Here is a 14,047-nt window from a genome sequence, read left to right as displayed (position 1 = left end):
GTCTTCCCAGGGAGGTGCGTCACCTTTAGGGCAAAGAAGGGAGAAAAATGGCTTCACGCTCACTATCTAGGGGACCATCCTGAGGGTACCAGCAGCACCCATAGCCCCCTGAGCAGGTGTGTGGGATGGGCGTGGGATGCAGGTGTGAGCTGCACCCTCTTGGAGTGATGCTCATGAGGTTGCAGCACAGTGAAGCCGAGGGCTGGGGGTGCTGCCCTGGGTCTGAGCTGCCCCTGCTCTGCTCTCAGACTCAGGAGCTGGAACTAGAAGCCCCTCGGTGACAGTGGTGCAGTCGGGAGGCCACACTCTGTGGACATGTGCACATACACCTGAGAAGGCTGCTGCTCCCCCTCCCCCAGAATGAAAGCTGGAGAGTCACAGAGCATAGGCAGGGGTACTGGGGGCCAGGGCTCAGGACGACGACCGTGTGCTGACCCTCGTTATGAGGAACTCCATCACCCTCCTTCCTAGATCCTTAAGGGGCCCTGAGCTCCAGGGCCACTGTAACCAGCAGGTCCAGTGGCCCTCAACTCCCACTCTGAGTGGTGGTTAAATCTGGCTCCTACTTCCCAGCTGTGTCACCTTTTGGGATTGATGTGTGCCTCTGTTTCTCTTGTAGAATCTGCCTCACGGGGCAGTCGTGAGACCTCAATGCCTCAGTGCCCACAAAGTGCCCGAGTGGGGTTTGGCACAGGCTACAGACACAGTGGATATTGACGTGGGTCAATCCTTTATTAACAGCGAAAACTGGTTCTAGGTCCCCTGGTGTGTGCTACTCACCACAGTGTTCACTGTTATTCTCACTTGACAGATTAAAAAATGGGCGCAGGAAGAGGTTGACTGTCTCGTGCTAGCTTACAGGCTAGAGTGGAAAGGGGTAGGACTTGAACCTCATGCAGGCTGCTCCAGGGCACACACTCTTGACTGCTGTTCTACACCAGCGGCTCAGGGGTCCCTTGTCTAGTCCCCATTCTCAGCAGGGCCACTCATCAGGTTTGGATGGGGCTCTGGGGGCAGTGTTTGATGCATTTCTGAATGCCAGCAGGCTCTGTCAGAAGCCACCACCTTTCCTGGCCCACCCTCACGGGTCTCACCTCCTCCTCCTCAAACCCTTAGGGCCGGCTCTCCCTTGACCTCTGGGACCTGTCCCCAACACCATCCTGTTTCTCCTCTTCCACCCTTTGGCTGCCACACCTGCCCAGGGCTTCAGCATCCCATGACCCCCCCACCTCCGCCATCACGCGTCTTCCTCCTGCCTCTTCCTTCATGCCCCCCCCCCGACTCCAGCAGTCACACAGGTGAGTCATGGCCCTAGGAACTCAGCCCTGGATCCTGATGCTTGTCCCAGGGTCTCTCCACCTACCAAGTCCTCTCCGTGGAGACATCTGTCAGACCACAGGTGCTGCCCACCTCGAAGGGACGAAAAACGCACAGGTGAGTCTCGAGGAGGAGGCTAGAGGACCTGGAGCTCCAGGTAGAGCTTTAGGTGGCAGAAGGAGGGGTCCGGGCGGGACAGGATTCTTGGTAATGACAGAGAGCTATCATCTGGCCACCCCTGCCTGTCCCAGGGGACAGAACACACCCCCCCCACCTTCCGAGAGCATGTACTTCCCATCGAGGGAGCAGCAGCGGGTCTCCACTGCCATGGGTGGGTGGGTGGGTTCTAGGTTGAAGTCAGCCCTGACTGACACGTGGCCCAACCTGTCAGGAGAGGATGCATGTTTCCATGGGAACAGCGAGGCCAGTCAAGTCAGGCGGTAGAGAGACTCAGGTCTTAGGATCTGCCGACTTGGAGAGGGACCTGTGGTCACCCATAAGAGACCAACCATGAGACCAGCTCACAGTGGCACAAGAGGAAGCCTAAAGGCTGTGTCGGGGTGACATAGGCTGCCCTCCAAGGGTGTGAGTGCCCTGCTTCCAGAAACTTCCAAACTGAGCCTCCGAGTGACAAAAGTCACAGTGGGGACTGTTTGCTGGGCCCATTGACCCGGGGAAGGACCCAGAAAAGGGGGCCATGGGAAGGAAGGGGGTTCTTCTTAAAATTTTTTCCTAATTTTACTAATAATTTCTTCCCTCTTTTTTTCTCCCTGACCTTCACCTACCGAGACCTTTCCTTCCCTGCGCCCTCATCCACTTGGAAGTGAGGACAGTCAGAGCTTAGTGGGACCTTGGGGCTCTTTCCCCAGGGCCATGTCTTAAGGCTCCTTACATCACTCTGGATCATTTAATTATGGAAGGAGTGAGGCTTAGTCTGGTGCTAATGGCCTCTAGAGCCTCGCTCACCCCCTGGTCCCCATCTCAGCAGAGGGAAGCTGGCTTGAGTCAGAGACTTCTGGCCAAAACAGGGTCAACAAAGAATTTTGCAGCGGCTTCAATGGCCTGTGCGTGTGTGCTTGTGACTGAATATTGAACCCAGGGGCGCTCTACCACTGAGCCACATCCCCAGCCCTTTTTATTTCCATTTTGAGACAGGGTCTCACTAAGCTGCCCAGGCTGACCTCAAATTTGTGATCCTCCTGCCTCAGCCTCTTGCGTTGCTGGAATTCCAGGCAGGCACCACCACACCTGATTCCCTGCATTTATTTTCAGTTACCACCTGTTTATAGCATGGGATACTGTTTTCAATTTATGATGGTCACAGAAATTTCCTTCATTAGTCTTCACCTTTGGCCCAATTTTTAAAACTATGAGACATTGCACTTACATCAAAATGTAGAAAATAATGCAACAACCGACCATTTAGTTGAAGAATCGAAAACATTAGAAATTTGGTTGAAGCCCCCATAACCCTCCCCAACCCTGCTCCTCCCTCCCATTTCCCCTCAGCAGCCACTGTCCTTAAATAATGCTGAGTATTCCTGAGCCATGAAAGCATGTCTGCACACACGCCTATAATAATTGACACCATATGCATACACATGATATATGTTTAATAGCACATATTAGATATCTAGAGTACACATAAAATGTATAAATAGATGACAGAGTATTCCTAGGAATATCAACAGTATATACAATATACCTAATAACACATTAAACATACGGTATACATATTAAATATATCGTATGCATCTATGTATGCATATAAAATTGGTGCATGTAATATACTTAATATATACGCTATATATGTGTGTGTGTGTGTGTGTGTGTATCCCTCAAGTTTTAAACATTTGTAAAGACATACACTTTATACACTTGATCATATACACAGAAAAGTGAATTGATCATGAGTGTACTTCTTACATAACGAATACACCCCTGTAACCACACCCAGGCTCCTCAAAACAATGATGAGCCCTACAGACGCCCCCCTTGCGCCCTCCCCGCCATCAGCGTCTCCTCCACCCTCCCCGAAAGTGGCCACGCTCTTGACCTCTCCTGGTCCACATTCGCGGTGCCTGTCTGAACAATAGGAGAGACGGTTCTGTGTACGCTTCAAGTTTATACAAATGCTATCGTTCTGCGTGAATCCCTCTGCAGACGTTCTTGAGACTTTTCCATGTTGACACTTGCGCTTCCTGTATAAAACAAATGTATTTAATTAAGGGGAGCGAGTTGATATAGGAGAGAACACCCCGTGCACAGTAGGACAACTCAAGCTCGAGGTGCCGGGGCGTAGGAAACATGGGCCTAACCCCGCCACCTCCCCCTTCCACAGGTGTGCAGACTGAGCCCAGAGAATAGGAGGTGTCCCCAGGTTCCTCGCTGTGTTCCTGCCACAGCTGGCAGGAGGCTCTGGTCCCAAATGCCTGAAGCCAGAAACCTTTTCGATTATGTCATGTTGGCAAGAAACATTTCCCTCCACCTCACCCATCCGACAGCCGCAGACATCAACTCTATTTCCTAGCCAACGCTCGTTCTTAACCTTGAACTGCAGAAAGTAAACTGTTTTTTTTTTTTTTTTTTTTTTTTTTTTTTTGCTGTTGAATCGATTGTGTTAGAATGAAGCCAGAAGTTGGGGGCGATGCTGAGTTCGGGGGACCCACCGAGGCCGCTTGTCCAGTTTCCCAAGTTATGACAAGGCTTCCACTCGGCAGCCCACCTCGGTGACCTATATTTTAATGTGCACTATTAGATTATTGCTAATGAGACATCTTAGGGATAAAAGAATTATGCTCGCTGCCCAGGCTATGGCAAAAGTACAATTGAATTAAAGGCTGAAATCGTTTAGGACTCTGAGAGACAACCTGTCCCCCAGGCTGGGCCCGAATGGAGATATTAAGCTTTGGAAATTACACAGGAAAAATAAGTATAATTGATCTAAGGTAACTTCACTCGTCTAAATTAAATAATGTGATTGTTAGAGGCAGAAAGGCTCGGGATGAGGAGCCGGACGGAAAAGGCCCACTATCTGCAAACAAAGTTACAAGCCAAAGCCCTGGGGAATTGACTTTTCCCTGCTGCGCTGAACACCCTCCTGAGGCTTCTGAGGGTTCACTTGGGCACCAGCAGGAAATGCACCCAGTCTGACAGCCACAGGATCGGAGGTCGCCCGGGACCCCGACCACCACCTCATCTTCCTCTTCCTCTGCCCAAGCCAGCTCATGCCCCAGGCTGGGTTGGCACAGCTCATGCCTGTCTGTGTTAGGATGGAAGGAATAAGGAACAGGTAGAAAGCAGACCACAGGAAGGACAAGGAGGGAAGATATCACTTCAGAAGTTCCGCACTCTGATCCAGGCCTATGACTCCTTAAGCCAGTCTCTTTCCCAGGCCTAAGACTCCGGAATCCTGGGAAATCTATGACTCTACGTGAGCACAGTCAAATAGCACGCCCTCCCAGACAAATAGGTAGTAAAGAGAGAGATGATGATGATGAGGAGGAGGAGGAGGAGGAGGAGTGTGTGTGTGTGTGTGTGTGTATATATTTTTTTTTTTTGTACTGGGAATTGAACTCAGGGCCACTCAACCTGAGCCACATCCCCATCCCTATTTTGTATTTTATTTGCAGACAGGGTCTCGCTGAGTTGCTGAGTGCCTTGCCCTTGCTGAGGCTGGCTTTGAACTCACGATCCTCCTGCCTCAGCCTCCTGAGCCTCTAACAATCACATTATTTCATTTAGATGAGTGAAGTTACCTTAGATCAATTACACTTATTTTCTCTGTGTAATTTCCAAAGCATGCACCACCGTCTCCAGAAAGAGAAAGATAATATTTTGAAAAACTTAGTATAAGTTAGGGGCCTCTCTAGCACTATCTACTGATAAAATGACAGAGACCAGGTCTACCCAAGAATCCAGAGATTGACCAGACCACCAGACTGCTGTTGTTCCTACATAGCTTCCTGAACCTACCTCCCACCTGATTTCCCTTAAAAGCAAGGCTGGGAATCCCCCACATGCACCTCTGGCTCTCCAGGGGGCCCACCTCCTCCCTGGAGTGCATCTCCCTTGCTTTCTCTTGGAGTGCATCTCTCTCTCGAGATGGCCCACATTTCTCTCGAGCGTGTACAAGTTTTCTTCAAAAAATCTCTGTCCATGCCTCTGAGTGGTGCCTGCTGAAATGCTTTTCCATCATGCTCGCCCAGGATGCTGCTGGTCTTGAGTCGAGTTCCCCCTTCTCTTCTAAGAACTCCTGGGACCTCTTTTTCCATGACACACCAATCTGCGTCCTGCCCAGGGTCAATGCCATCCCACTTCCCTGGAGCAACGTCCCCCTCTCCCGTGCCATCAATTGTCATTGAACCACTATGCGCAGGGTGTCCACCTAAGGCCAGCTCTTGAGAGAAGACAGTGCCGCTCTCAGAGCTGTGCGAGACTCCAGCTCCATCTCGGAGGAGCTCCTTTCTCTGGGCCCAGTGTGCACCCCACTCTTCCTTTCTGCCTCTGTCTGGGTTCTTCAAGGACGATGTTGACCTGATGTGGTTGGTCAAATGGCGGACGCTGGCCTCAGACGTCTCCCAGGCCAGACCTCGGCCTGCACAGCTGTGAGGGCTGAGATTTCTCACCTCCTGCACGTGTGCCTCCATCCCCACACTCCCCGTCGCCCCTGGCCTCTGTCTGTCCTGCCTCTGGGCACCTTAGCCAGTTGCCTGTAAGGTAAGGTGTGGGGGCTCCCCAGCTGCTCTTACCCTGCCCCCAGACATGGCTGCTCTAATGCCTCCAAGCCATGGTTAAGCCTTTCAACCCTGGCTCTCTCCTGACTGCCATCCAACTAGAACATCTAGATACAAGAGATTCCCTTTCTCCCTCCATCCTCACCTTTCCCTCCCTCCCTCCCTCCCTCCCTCCCTTCCTTCCTTCCTTCCTTCCATCCTTCCTCCCTCCTTCCCTTCCTTCCCACAAGTATCACCCTACTATGTGACAGTATCCTCTACTATGTGACAGTATCCTCTACTATGTGACAGTATCCTCTACTATGTGACAGGAACAATTCTGTAAGGGAGGACTACAGTGGCAAAAGAGCTGAGGTCCCTCCCTAAACTTGGAAGAAAAGTCTAGAAATAAGCAAACAGATATAAAAGAAGTATTAGTAAGTGCTTTGAAGGAAACACCTAGGTGGCCGGTTGGACCCGGAGAGCTGGGCTGCTCTGGGATGTCACTTCAAGGGCTCTGAGTTGAAAGACAGTGGGACTCAGCCCTGCAGGGAGCCAGGAAGGACAGACCTAGGCAGAGGGGGCGGGGCGTGGGCTGGGGGAGGGAGAGCAGCCAGAGGGGCAGGGCGGTCCCAGGGTGTGGGCACAGGGATCCCTGTGCCGGGAAGAGGCAGGCAGTGTGCCCGACTTGAGGCATCCTTTGGCCACTCTGGTGGTGGCTTTCCCTCTCCACGCAATGAGAAGGCCCTCGAGGGCCCTGAGTGGCTGGTTCAGTTTGCATTTTAAAGGGTCTGCTGCCTTCAGGCAGCTGGGGCCCAGACAGGGGGCTCCGGAGTCTCCCGGGAAAGAAGAGGAGGAGGAAAGAGAGGAGGAAGATGGGCAGGAAATAGAGGGTGCTTCTCATGACATTCTAGAGCCCACTGCCCAAGGACAGTCTGGGGACATTGTTCTGATTCTGCAAGTTTATAAAGAAATACACAAAAGCCAAATGAACATGCTCCACGTTTTTTCTTTTCGGAAGTGCTTGCCCCTGCTCCTCCACTCCTGCCTGGAAGCCCTCCTGGGGCCTCTCTGAGTTTCAGGTGGACACACAGGGTCCATCTGGGGGCTGCAGGTCCCTTGATCAGTCTGTGAACAGAACACAAGTAGCCACTGCTGTTGAGCACACCCCAAAACTCACTCTGTAAAACAAAACAAAACAAAACAAAAACAAAGTTCCTTTGAGGGTGTAGAACAGGAGAAGCTCTTCCTCAAGATCCAGTTACTCACCTGGAGAGACTTTACATATTGATTCCAGGGGCGATGATTTCTAAAGCAGAAGCGCAAGATCCGGGTTTCCCAGGACCGACTTCTTTTTGTGTGAACTCAGCAGAGAAGGTGACGTGACTGTGGCACCCCTCCACCTCCCCCATGGCTCTTGGCCCAGGATCCACTCTTTGGGCCTCAGTTTTCCCTTCTATGTAAATGGGTGAAGGATCTCAGCGTCCACTTCTGTCCTGATTCCCCATGTTCTTTCCAAGAGGGGCAGACGGAATGACGGACTTACTGGTCCTGGGACAGGGGGTGATGGGGACCACTTTGAGCAAATGGTGAGCCCCTCCCTTGCCCCTCCAGTTGGGTCCTGGCAGGAAGCAGGTGAGAGAGGAGGGCCAGGGGCGAGGGAATCGGCTCCCACCAGGGACTCCCTCTCCACTGTGAGTAATTACATTCTCCTGGCTTCTCCCGTTGTCTTGGGCACCTGGGGTCTTTGCAAAGCATTTATTACTTTCCAATTCTCTGATTTCCTGTTCTTTATTTTTTTAAAAATTTCTTCTTTGTTAAATTTTTTTTCTATTACTTTCAGACTTTGAAATGAGTGCAGTGACTCAGATGTCCCACCTGCCCATTCCAACAGAAGCTCGGCTTGGACATGAACGCTTCCAGGGCAGCCACACGTCAACCCCTGTCCATTCCCAGCCTGTGCCTCTGAGGACTGTGATTCTGGATCCTTCCATTGACCATGTCCCTCTGTTGAGAGCTCCCAATTCCCATTTCCACAGTAAAAAGAGAAATCTGAAGTTTCTGAACATTTTCTCTTTTTTAAAATTTTTTATTGGTGCATTATAGTTGAACATATTGATGGGATCTATTGTTTCTAATTCATACGTGCTCACAATATAACAGTGTCACTCTCTGACATTCCGCCAGCCTCCCGCCCAACCCTGGGTCCTTCCTCTGCTGATCTTCCTTTGATTTTAGGAGATCCACCCCCACCTTTGTCTTCTTTGTCCCTCTGTAGCTTCCACACAGGAGAGAAAACAGTGGACACTTATCCTTCTGAGTTTGACTTAATGACACTCAACATGATGGTCTCTAGTCCCATCCGTTTTCCTGCAAATGCCATTATTTCCTTTTCCTTTATGGCCGAATAAAACCCCATTATGGATATATACACCATATTTTTAAAATCCATTGATCTGTGGATGGATCCCTAGGCCAGTTCCGTCGATTGGCTATGGTGAATTGCGCTGCTATAAACAATGTGTGCATGTATCACTGCAGGAAGATGACGTCAGTTCTTCAGGGTGAATACCGAGGAGTGAGCATTTGCATATATCTATATGATCATGACCACAGATAAAGCAGGTGACTGAACATCACAAGTTGTTGCTATTAAGATAAACCACAAAATTCCTGGGGTGGAAGGGACTTCAGAATTCATCCAAAGCAGCCCTTCTCTCCATGGCCAAAGAGTGGTCATTTACCATGTTCTTGAATGTCTCCAAAGACAGAGCGCTTGCTGCTCCTGAAGGAACCGATTGCGCCCTTAGACGTGTGAGATTGTTAGCAAGTTCTCCAGGTCTTTCTCCCTCCAGAGTCTACTTTCTGGTCCCAGGTTTAGCAAGGCCTTGGATCTCCCCACAAAGAAAAGTTTTGATCCCTACCCTGCGGATACCTGGAGATGAGAAGAACTGCTCCCTCCCCATCAGCTCCACCCCCTGCCTGTGTTTTCTGCTCTCTGGGACCCGCTGCTTCTAGGGATGTCTTAATAAGACACTGGTTCCAAACCAGAGCTCCTGCCATTGCCTTTGGAATTCAGCAGCTGCCAGGGCCATCAAGGCTAATTGCTGAGGAGGCCACGGGGACACATTTCGTCTTGCCTCAGCCACTCACTTCCTGGGGTCTCCTGGATCTGCTTTGCATGGACTGCGATCCCGGGAAATGCGAACATCTGCGTCCCTTCACCGCCTTGAGAGATGTGCCTCTTCTCTCTCACCAGGGACAGCCCATCAGCCTTGGGGATCACTGGGGAAGGTGCCTGGGAGTCCCTAAGGCAGCTGTGGCATGGCCCAGCCAGATGTTCAGGGTGGATTGCGGAAGGAGTTACCTCTGTTCCAGGGAATCACCAGCCAGCGCCTGCGGCCAACTGGAGCCCGCTTCCTGTTGTATCTGGTCTGCTCGCTGCTGGGCACGTCAGGAAGATCGACATCAAATGCCAAGTTTCTGGCTTCTCCCAAAGCATCAGAAGTCCTGCCTGGAGCCTGAGTTTGGAAAGAGCCTGAGTCTTTCCCGTCGACCCTGGACTTCTTACTCCTGCCTGCCTCTGGGTGTTTGAGACCTTGCACCCACTGCCCTTGACACTTCTCCCACTTTGCATCCCACTTCCCTGAGAAACTTAGCACTTGGCCCTTCCGTGAGCATCCGGGACTTTCCACGCCACCCACTTAGCCATGGCTGGCCGTCCACCTGAGCTCCGACCTACTTGAGTAGGAGCCGCTGTTTCATGAAGTTCCTGCTCCTGGCCTCTCCCTGCCTTTGCACATGCCCCTCTGTCTCCTGAGGCACCCTCTCCTGCCCACCACTTTCTTGTCTGCTAAACAAACATCCCTCCCGCATCACCAGCTTCCTGTCCTTCCTCAGGGAACAGGGCTGACCTTTCCTGCCTTGGGCTGCCCCATAGCAATGTTTTTTCTATCTCTTTCTTTCTTGTTGGCTTTTGCATCTTTTCCACAGAAGATAAGAAGAAGCAAAGCTCCCGCTGAGAGCAGGGGTTGCTATCTAGTTAGGGATCTCCGATCTACACAGGCAAAACAAGAAAAGCATCTGATAAAACAATCTCTGTTAAAGGGACTCTTAAAGGACTTTGGGGTTTCCATGTGGGCTCACGTTCATGGTGACCTTTAGGTAAAGGACAGAGGTAAAATTGGGAGGCAAATGATAAAAAAGTGAGACCGGCTGGACAAACCAGAACTGGACACTAGAGTGACCACTTGGGAGGGGACATTGCACCTCTTGTGGCTGGGCTCCGTGTTGGGAGCTTGTGCAGCTAGATTGGGGCTGGCCCAGCTCAGTGCACCCTGAGGCTGAAAAGCCTGGCCCTAGTGACCCTAGTGACCTGGACAGAATGCACTGAGTTCTCTCCAGGGCCCAGCCCAGGATCTGAGACAGCTACACTTTGGGGCCCAGAACAACTTTGAAAACTTAAGCCCCAGGGTATCCAGGGGGTTCTGAGTCACAGACAGTTTCTCCACTGTCACAGGCTAGACTCCAGCCAGAGACTGGGGACAAGCTCAAACGGATCAGTGGTCTCTTCGTGTTGGTAGAGGAGGAAAGGGGTCCCCTGAAACCACAGCCTTCACCACTTTGGGGGAGCAGTAGTTCTGAGCCCAGGCTGGAGTTGGCATTGCTGCCTCCCCGTGACCCACCTCTGTTCTAAGAGGGAAGACTTTGGTCTTATTTCTAAATCTTACAGACATCAAGCAAGTCCTTACCCTTTGTTTGGGGAGTGAACCCGTGAAAACTTCAAATGCAGATACAAATGAGCATATCTTGACCAGATCTTGCCCAGTAGAAGGACCGTTTTCCCCAAAAATATGGAAGAAGAGAAGCTGCTGCTTTTGAAACATGTTTTCTTCCTTTGATCTTCCCTCCCTCCCTCCTTGTCCTTCTTTCTTTCTTTCTTTCTTTCTTTCCTTCTTTCTCTTTCTTCCGTTCTCTCTTTCATTTGCCTACCATGGATCATAACCTTAGAAAATATCTCTCCCATACAGCCTCTTGTTAGTCCGTTCACTCTTGCTATAGCAAAATACCTGAGGCTTGATACTTCGTTTAGAAATGAGGTGTACTCAGTTTACTTTTGGAGACTGGACATTCAAGATCCGCTGGCCCCATCTGTTCTGTCTCTGGGGAGGGCCTCCTGGTGGCTTCATGGAAGGAGCCTTGGTAGCAGGTCAAGGTCTTCCTGAGGTGGCTCCGTCGCTTTGAGGCACAGGCTAGTGGAGAAGCTCTTCCTGATTTATCTGAAGCTGGGGTACCTGAGCCGTAGAGGGCGGGGTGATGCGGGTGATGACTGAGGAGGGTTTGGGGTTTGATCAGAGCAAGAGGAAGCCTGAAGAACAAAATCTTGATCATCCGGAAAATATGGGCAGAAATAGGCACCTCCTTCCTCCTGGTCAAAACCCCGGACAGAGGTCAAAGTCATGAGCGGCGGGTTCTCCCAGGGTCTGCGTTCTTCACTGTGGAGAACGTGAAAGCTCTTCGTCTGTGGGGTCAAGGCTGGAGCTGTCCACCTGGCCGCGAGCCTCCTTCAGGTCAGGCCCGGCATGGTTTCCAGGTGCTTCTCTCCCCTTCCGCCTGCCCACGGCCCTCATCCCGCCGAGCTGGTCCTCCCGACCCCCCACCAGGCCCAGGCTGGCTCTGCCACCAAAAGTCTTTCTCCTCTGCTTGGAGGATCCCACTTCCTCAGGTCTCAGTCCCGTGCCTCTGCCCAACAGACTGGATGAGAAGCCCTGGCACGTGTCCCCATGGCACTCGGGAATTCTAGTCCCAGGCTCATCCACGTGTCATTAGGGCCAGATCACCACACACTCCCGGCTGCCAGCCCCCGTCTCTGGGCTTGACTGTCCGCTGGGCGTTCAGGTGTGACCAGAGGTGGTACTAAACAGGAGGACGGAGTAGGGATGGACGCCCTGGGTTACCTGGTCCACCTGCACCTTGCCCAGTTGCCCCGAGACAGCAGGGGCACTCACTTCTCCAGGATCCTGAGGACCTGGAGGGCCATGGCTGAAGCTGGTTGCTCTGTTTGGAAATAAAACACTTACTAAAAGTCTGCGCGATCCCTCAGGCTGTTAGAACAGAGCACCACGAGCCAGCGGCTTCAAACAATGGCAATGTGTTCCAGAGGCCAAAAGTCTGAAATCAAGGTGTTGGCAGGCCATGCGCCTCCGAGACCTGTAGGTGAGCCCTTCCTGGCCTCCTCCAGCCTCTAGGTGGAAGGAAATCTTGGGTTTTCTTTGGCTCATGGCTGCGCTGCTCCAATCTCGCCCTCCATCACCACGTGGCCATTTCATGCCTGTGTGGACCTGCGTCAGGATTTCTCTTTTGATGAAGGCTCCTCTTATGTGACACAAATAGAATCCTTATTTCCAAATAAGGTCCCTTTCCTGAGGTGCTGGGGGTTAGGACTTCAACATCACTTTTTGGAGGATACATTTTCACCCAGACCCAGGACCAGGATCTCTTTCGCTTCCAGCTATCGCTGTCTCCTAGCCGATGGCCAAAGGTGGACCTCAACAACAAAAATCATCCAAGCTGTTGCCACGAACGGACCAAGGCCAGCAGGGCCCCCAGACCCTTCCGGTCCACCCAGAGGTCCATTAAGGGAGGGCTTGACGTGCCGTCCGTGCCATCTGCTAATCCTGTTTACCGTGCCAGCTCGACTCTGGCCAGGATGCCCTAGTACACCAGACCTCCTGGTCCCGGGGGCTGAAAGAGGCTGGGCAGAATCGTTTCAGGGTGCCACATTCTCTTCCCCCCTTAAGGAAGAGTCACTGGTTCAAGTTGTTCCAAGTGTGAGCCAGAAGCTGTCTGGTAGCTCCTCCTGAGCTCAGCTGAAGGACCCTTGACTCGGATGATGTCCTCAGGTGTGGTCACTTCTCACCGGACCCAGCTTCAGCCTGAGACCCCATCCCTTCTGTTCAAGTCATACTGTGACATTTAATTTTTCTAATAGACTAGTTGTGAGGTGCAGGGCAACAAGTTGATTCCTATTGCATTGGATAGATTCGTGGATAAGCCAAACGCTAAAATTTAGGTTTGCTTTGTAACTCAAGGGGAAAAATCCTAACTGGTTCAATTCAAGCTCTAGAAAATGAGCTCGATCCCCCACTCCCCCACCACCAGCCCCGGTTTGGAGCTAGAACTTGCTTCACTGAAGTATTCGTGTGCCCAAGATTCAACAGCATATGATTTTCAGACTCCTTAGGATTTGTCAGTAGGATGCTGAGCACCTAGAACATGGTAAGCACCCAGTACGCCCCACCCCACCCACTGTCCACACTGCATTAGGGCTATCATTTGACTATCCCAAGATCAATCCGAGGGCCTTCCTTTGTTCCTTTTCTCTGTGGCTGCCGGTTGGAGTTGGGTGAATGAGCACCCATCTCTCCCAGTCTCCTGGTCTCTCCTCTGCTCCTCTCCACACATCTATAAAATGGGTATTCCAACCCAGGCAAGGTCGCCTCTGAGCCCAGAGACCCTCGGGAGAAAACTATCACATTATTTCCAAAGCTTAGACAAGGATGTCGGCTTTAAAGGAGAGATTTCACCACGGTGAAGGGTGCTCACACCCTCCGCTTTTCTCTCATCGTCTCTTCATTCTCCTCTGTTTCTGATTCTCTGTTTTGTAAGCTGGCTGTGTGTGCGTGCACATGCGTGCACGCGCGCACACACACACACACAAACACACACACATACACACACGCTTGATCTCAAATAACACTCATGAAATTTCAGTAGCGTATGTGGAAAAAGTCATATCCCCCATACAGATGGGGAAACTGAGTCCCAGGGAGGGAAGGAGAGGATGAATCAGTGGGTGAACGCAGGGACCAGCACCTCCGGGTCCTGGGCTTTTCTCTGCATCCTGGTCTGCTTAGAGGAAGCCGAGCAGAGGTGCAGTGGGATGGGGGACAGCACAGCTGGGGACCCACTTGCAGCCCTTTTGGGTGCAACCCTACTTCCCAATGTGCACCACG

This window comes from Urocitellus parryii, chromosome 15, assembly GCF_045843805.1.
Source record: "Urocitellus parryii isolate mUroPar1 chromosome 15, mUroPar1.hap1, whole genome shotgun sequence".
In the NCBI taxonomy this organism is placed as follows: domain Eukaryota; kingdom Metazoa; phylum Chordata; class Mammalia; order Rodentia; family Sciuridae; genus Urocitellus; species Urocitellus parryii.
The sequence above is the reverse complement of the archived record's forward strand: the minus strand, read 5'-3'. Positions refer to the sequence as shown.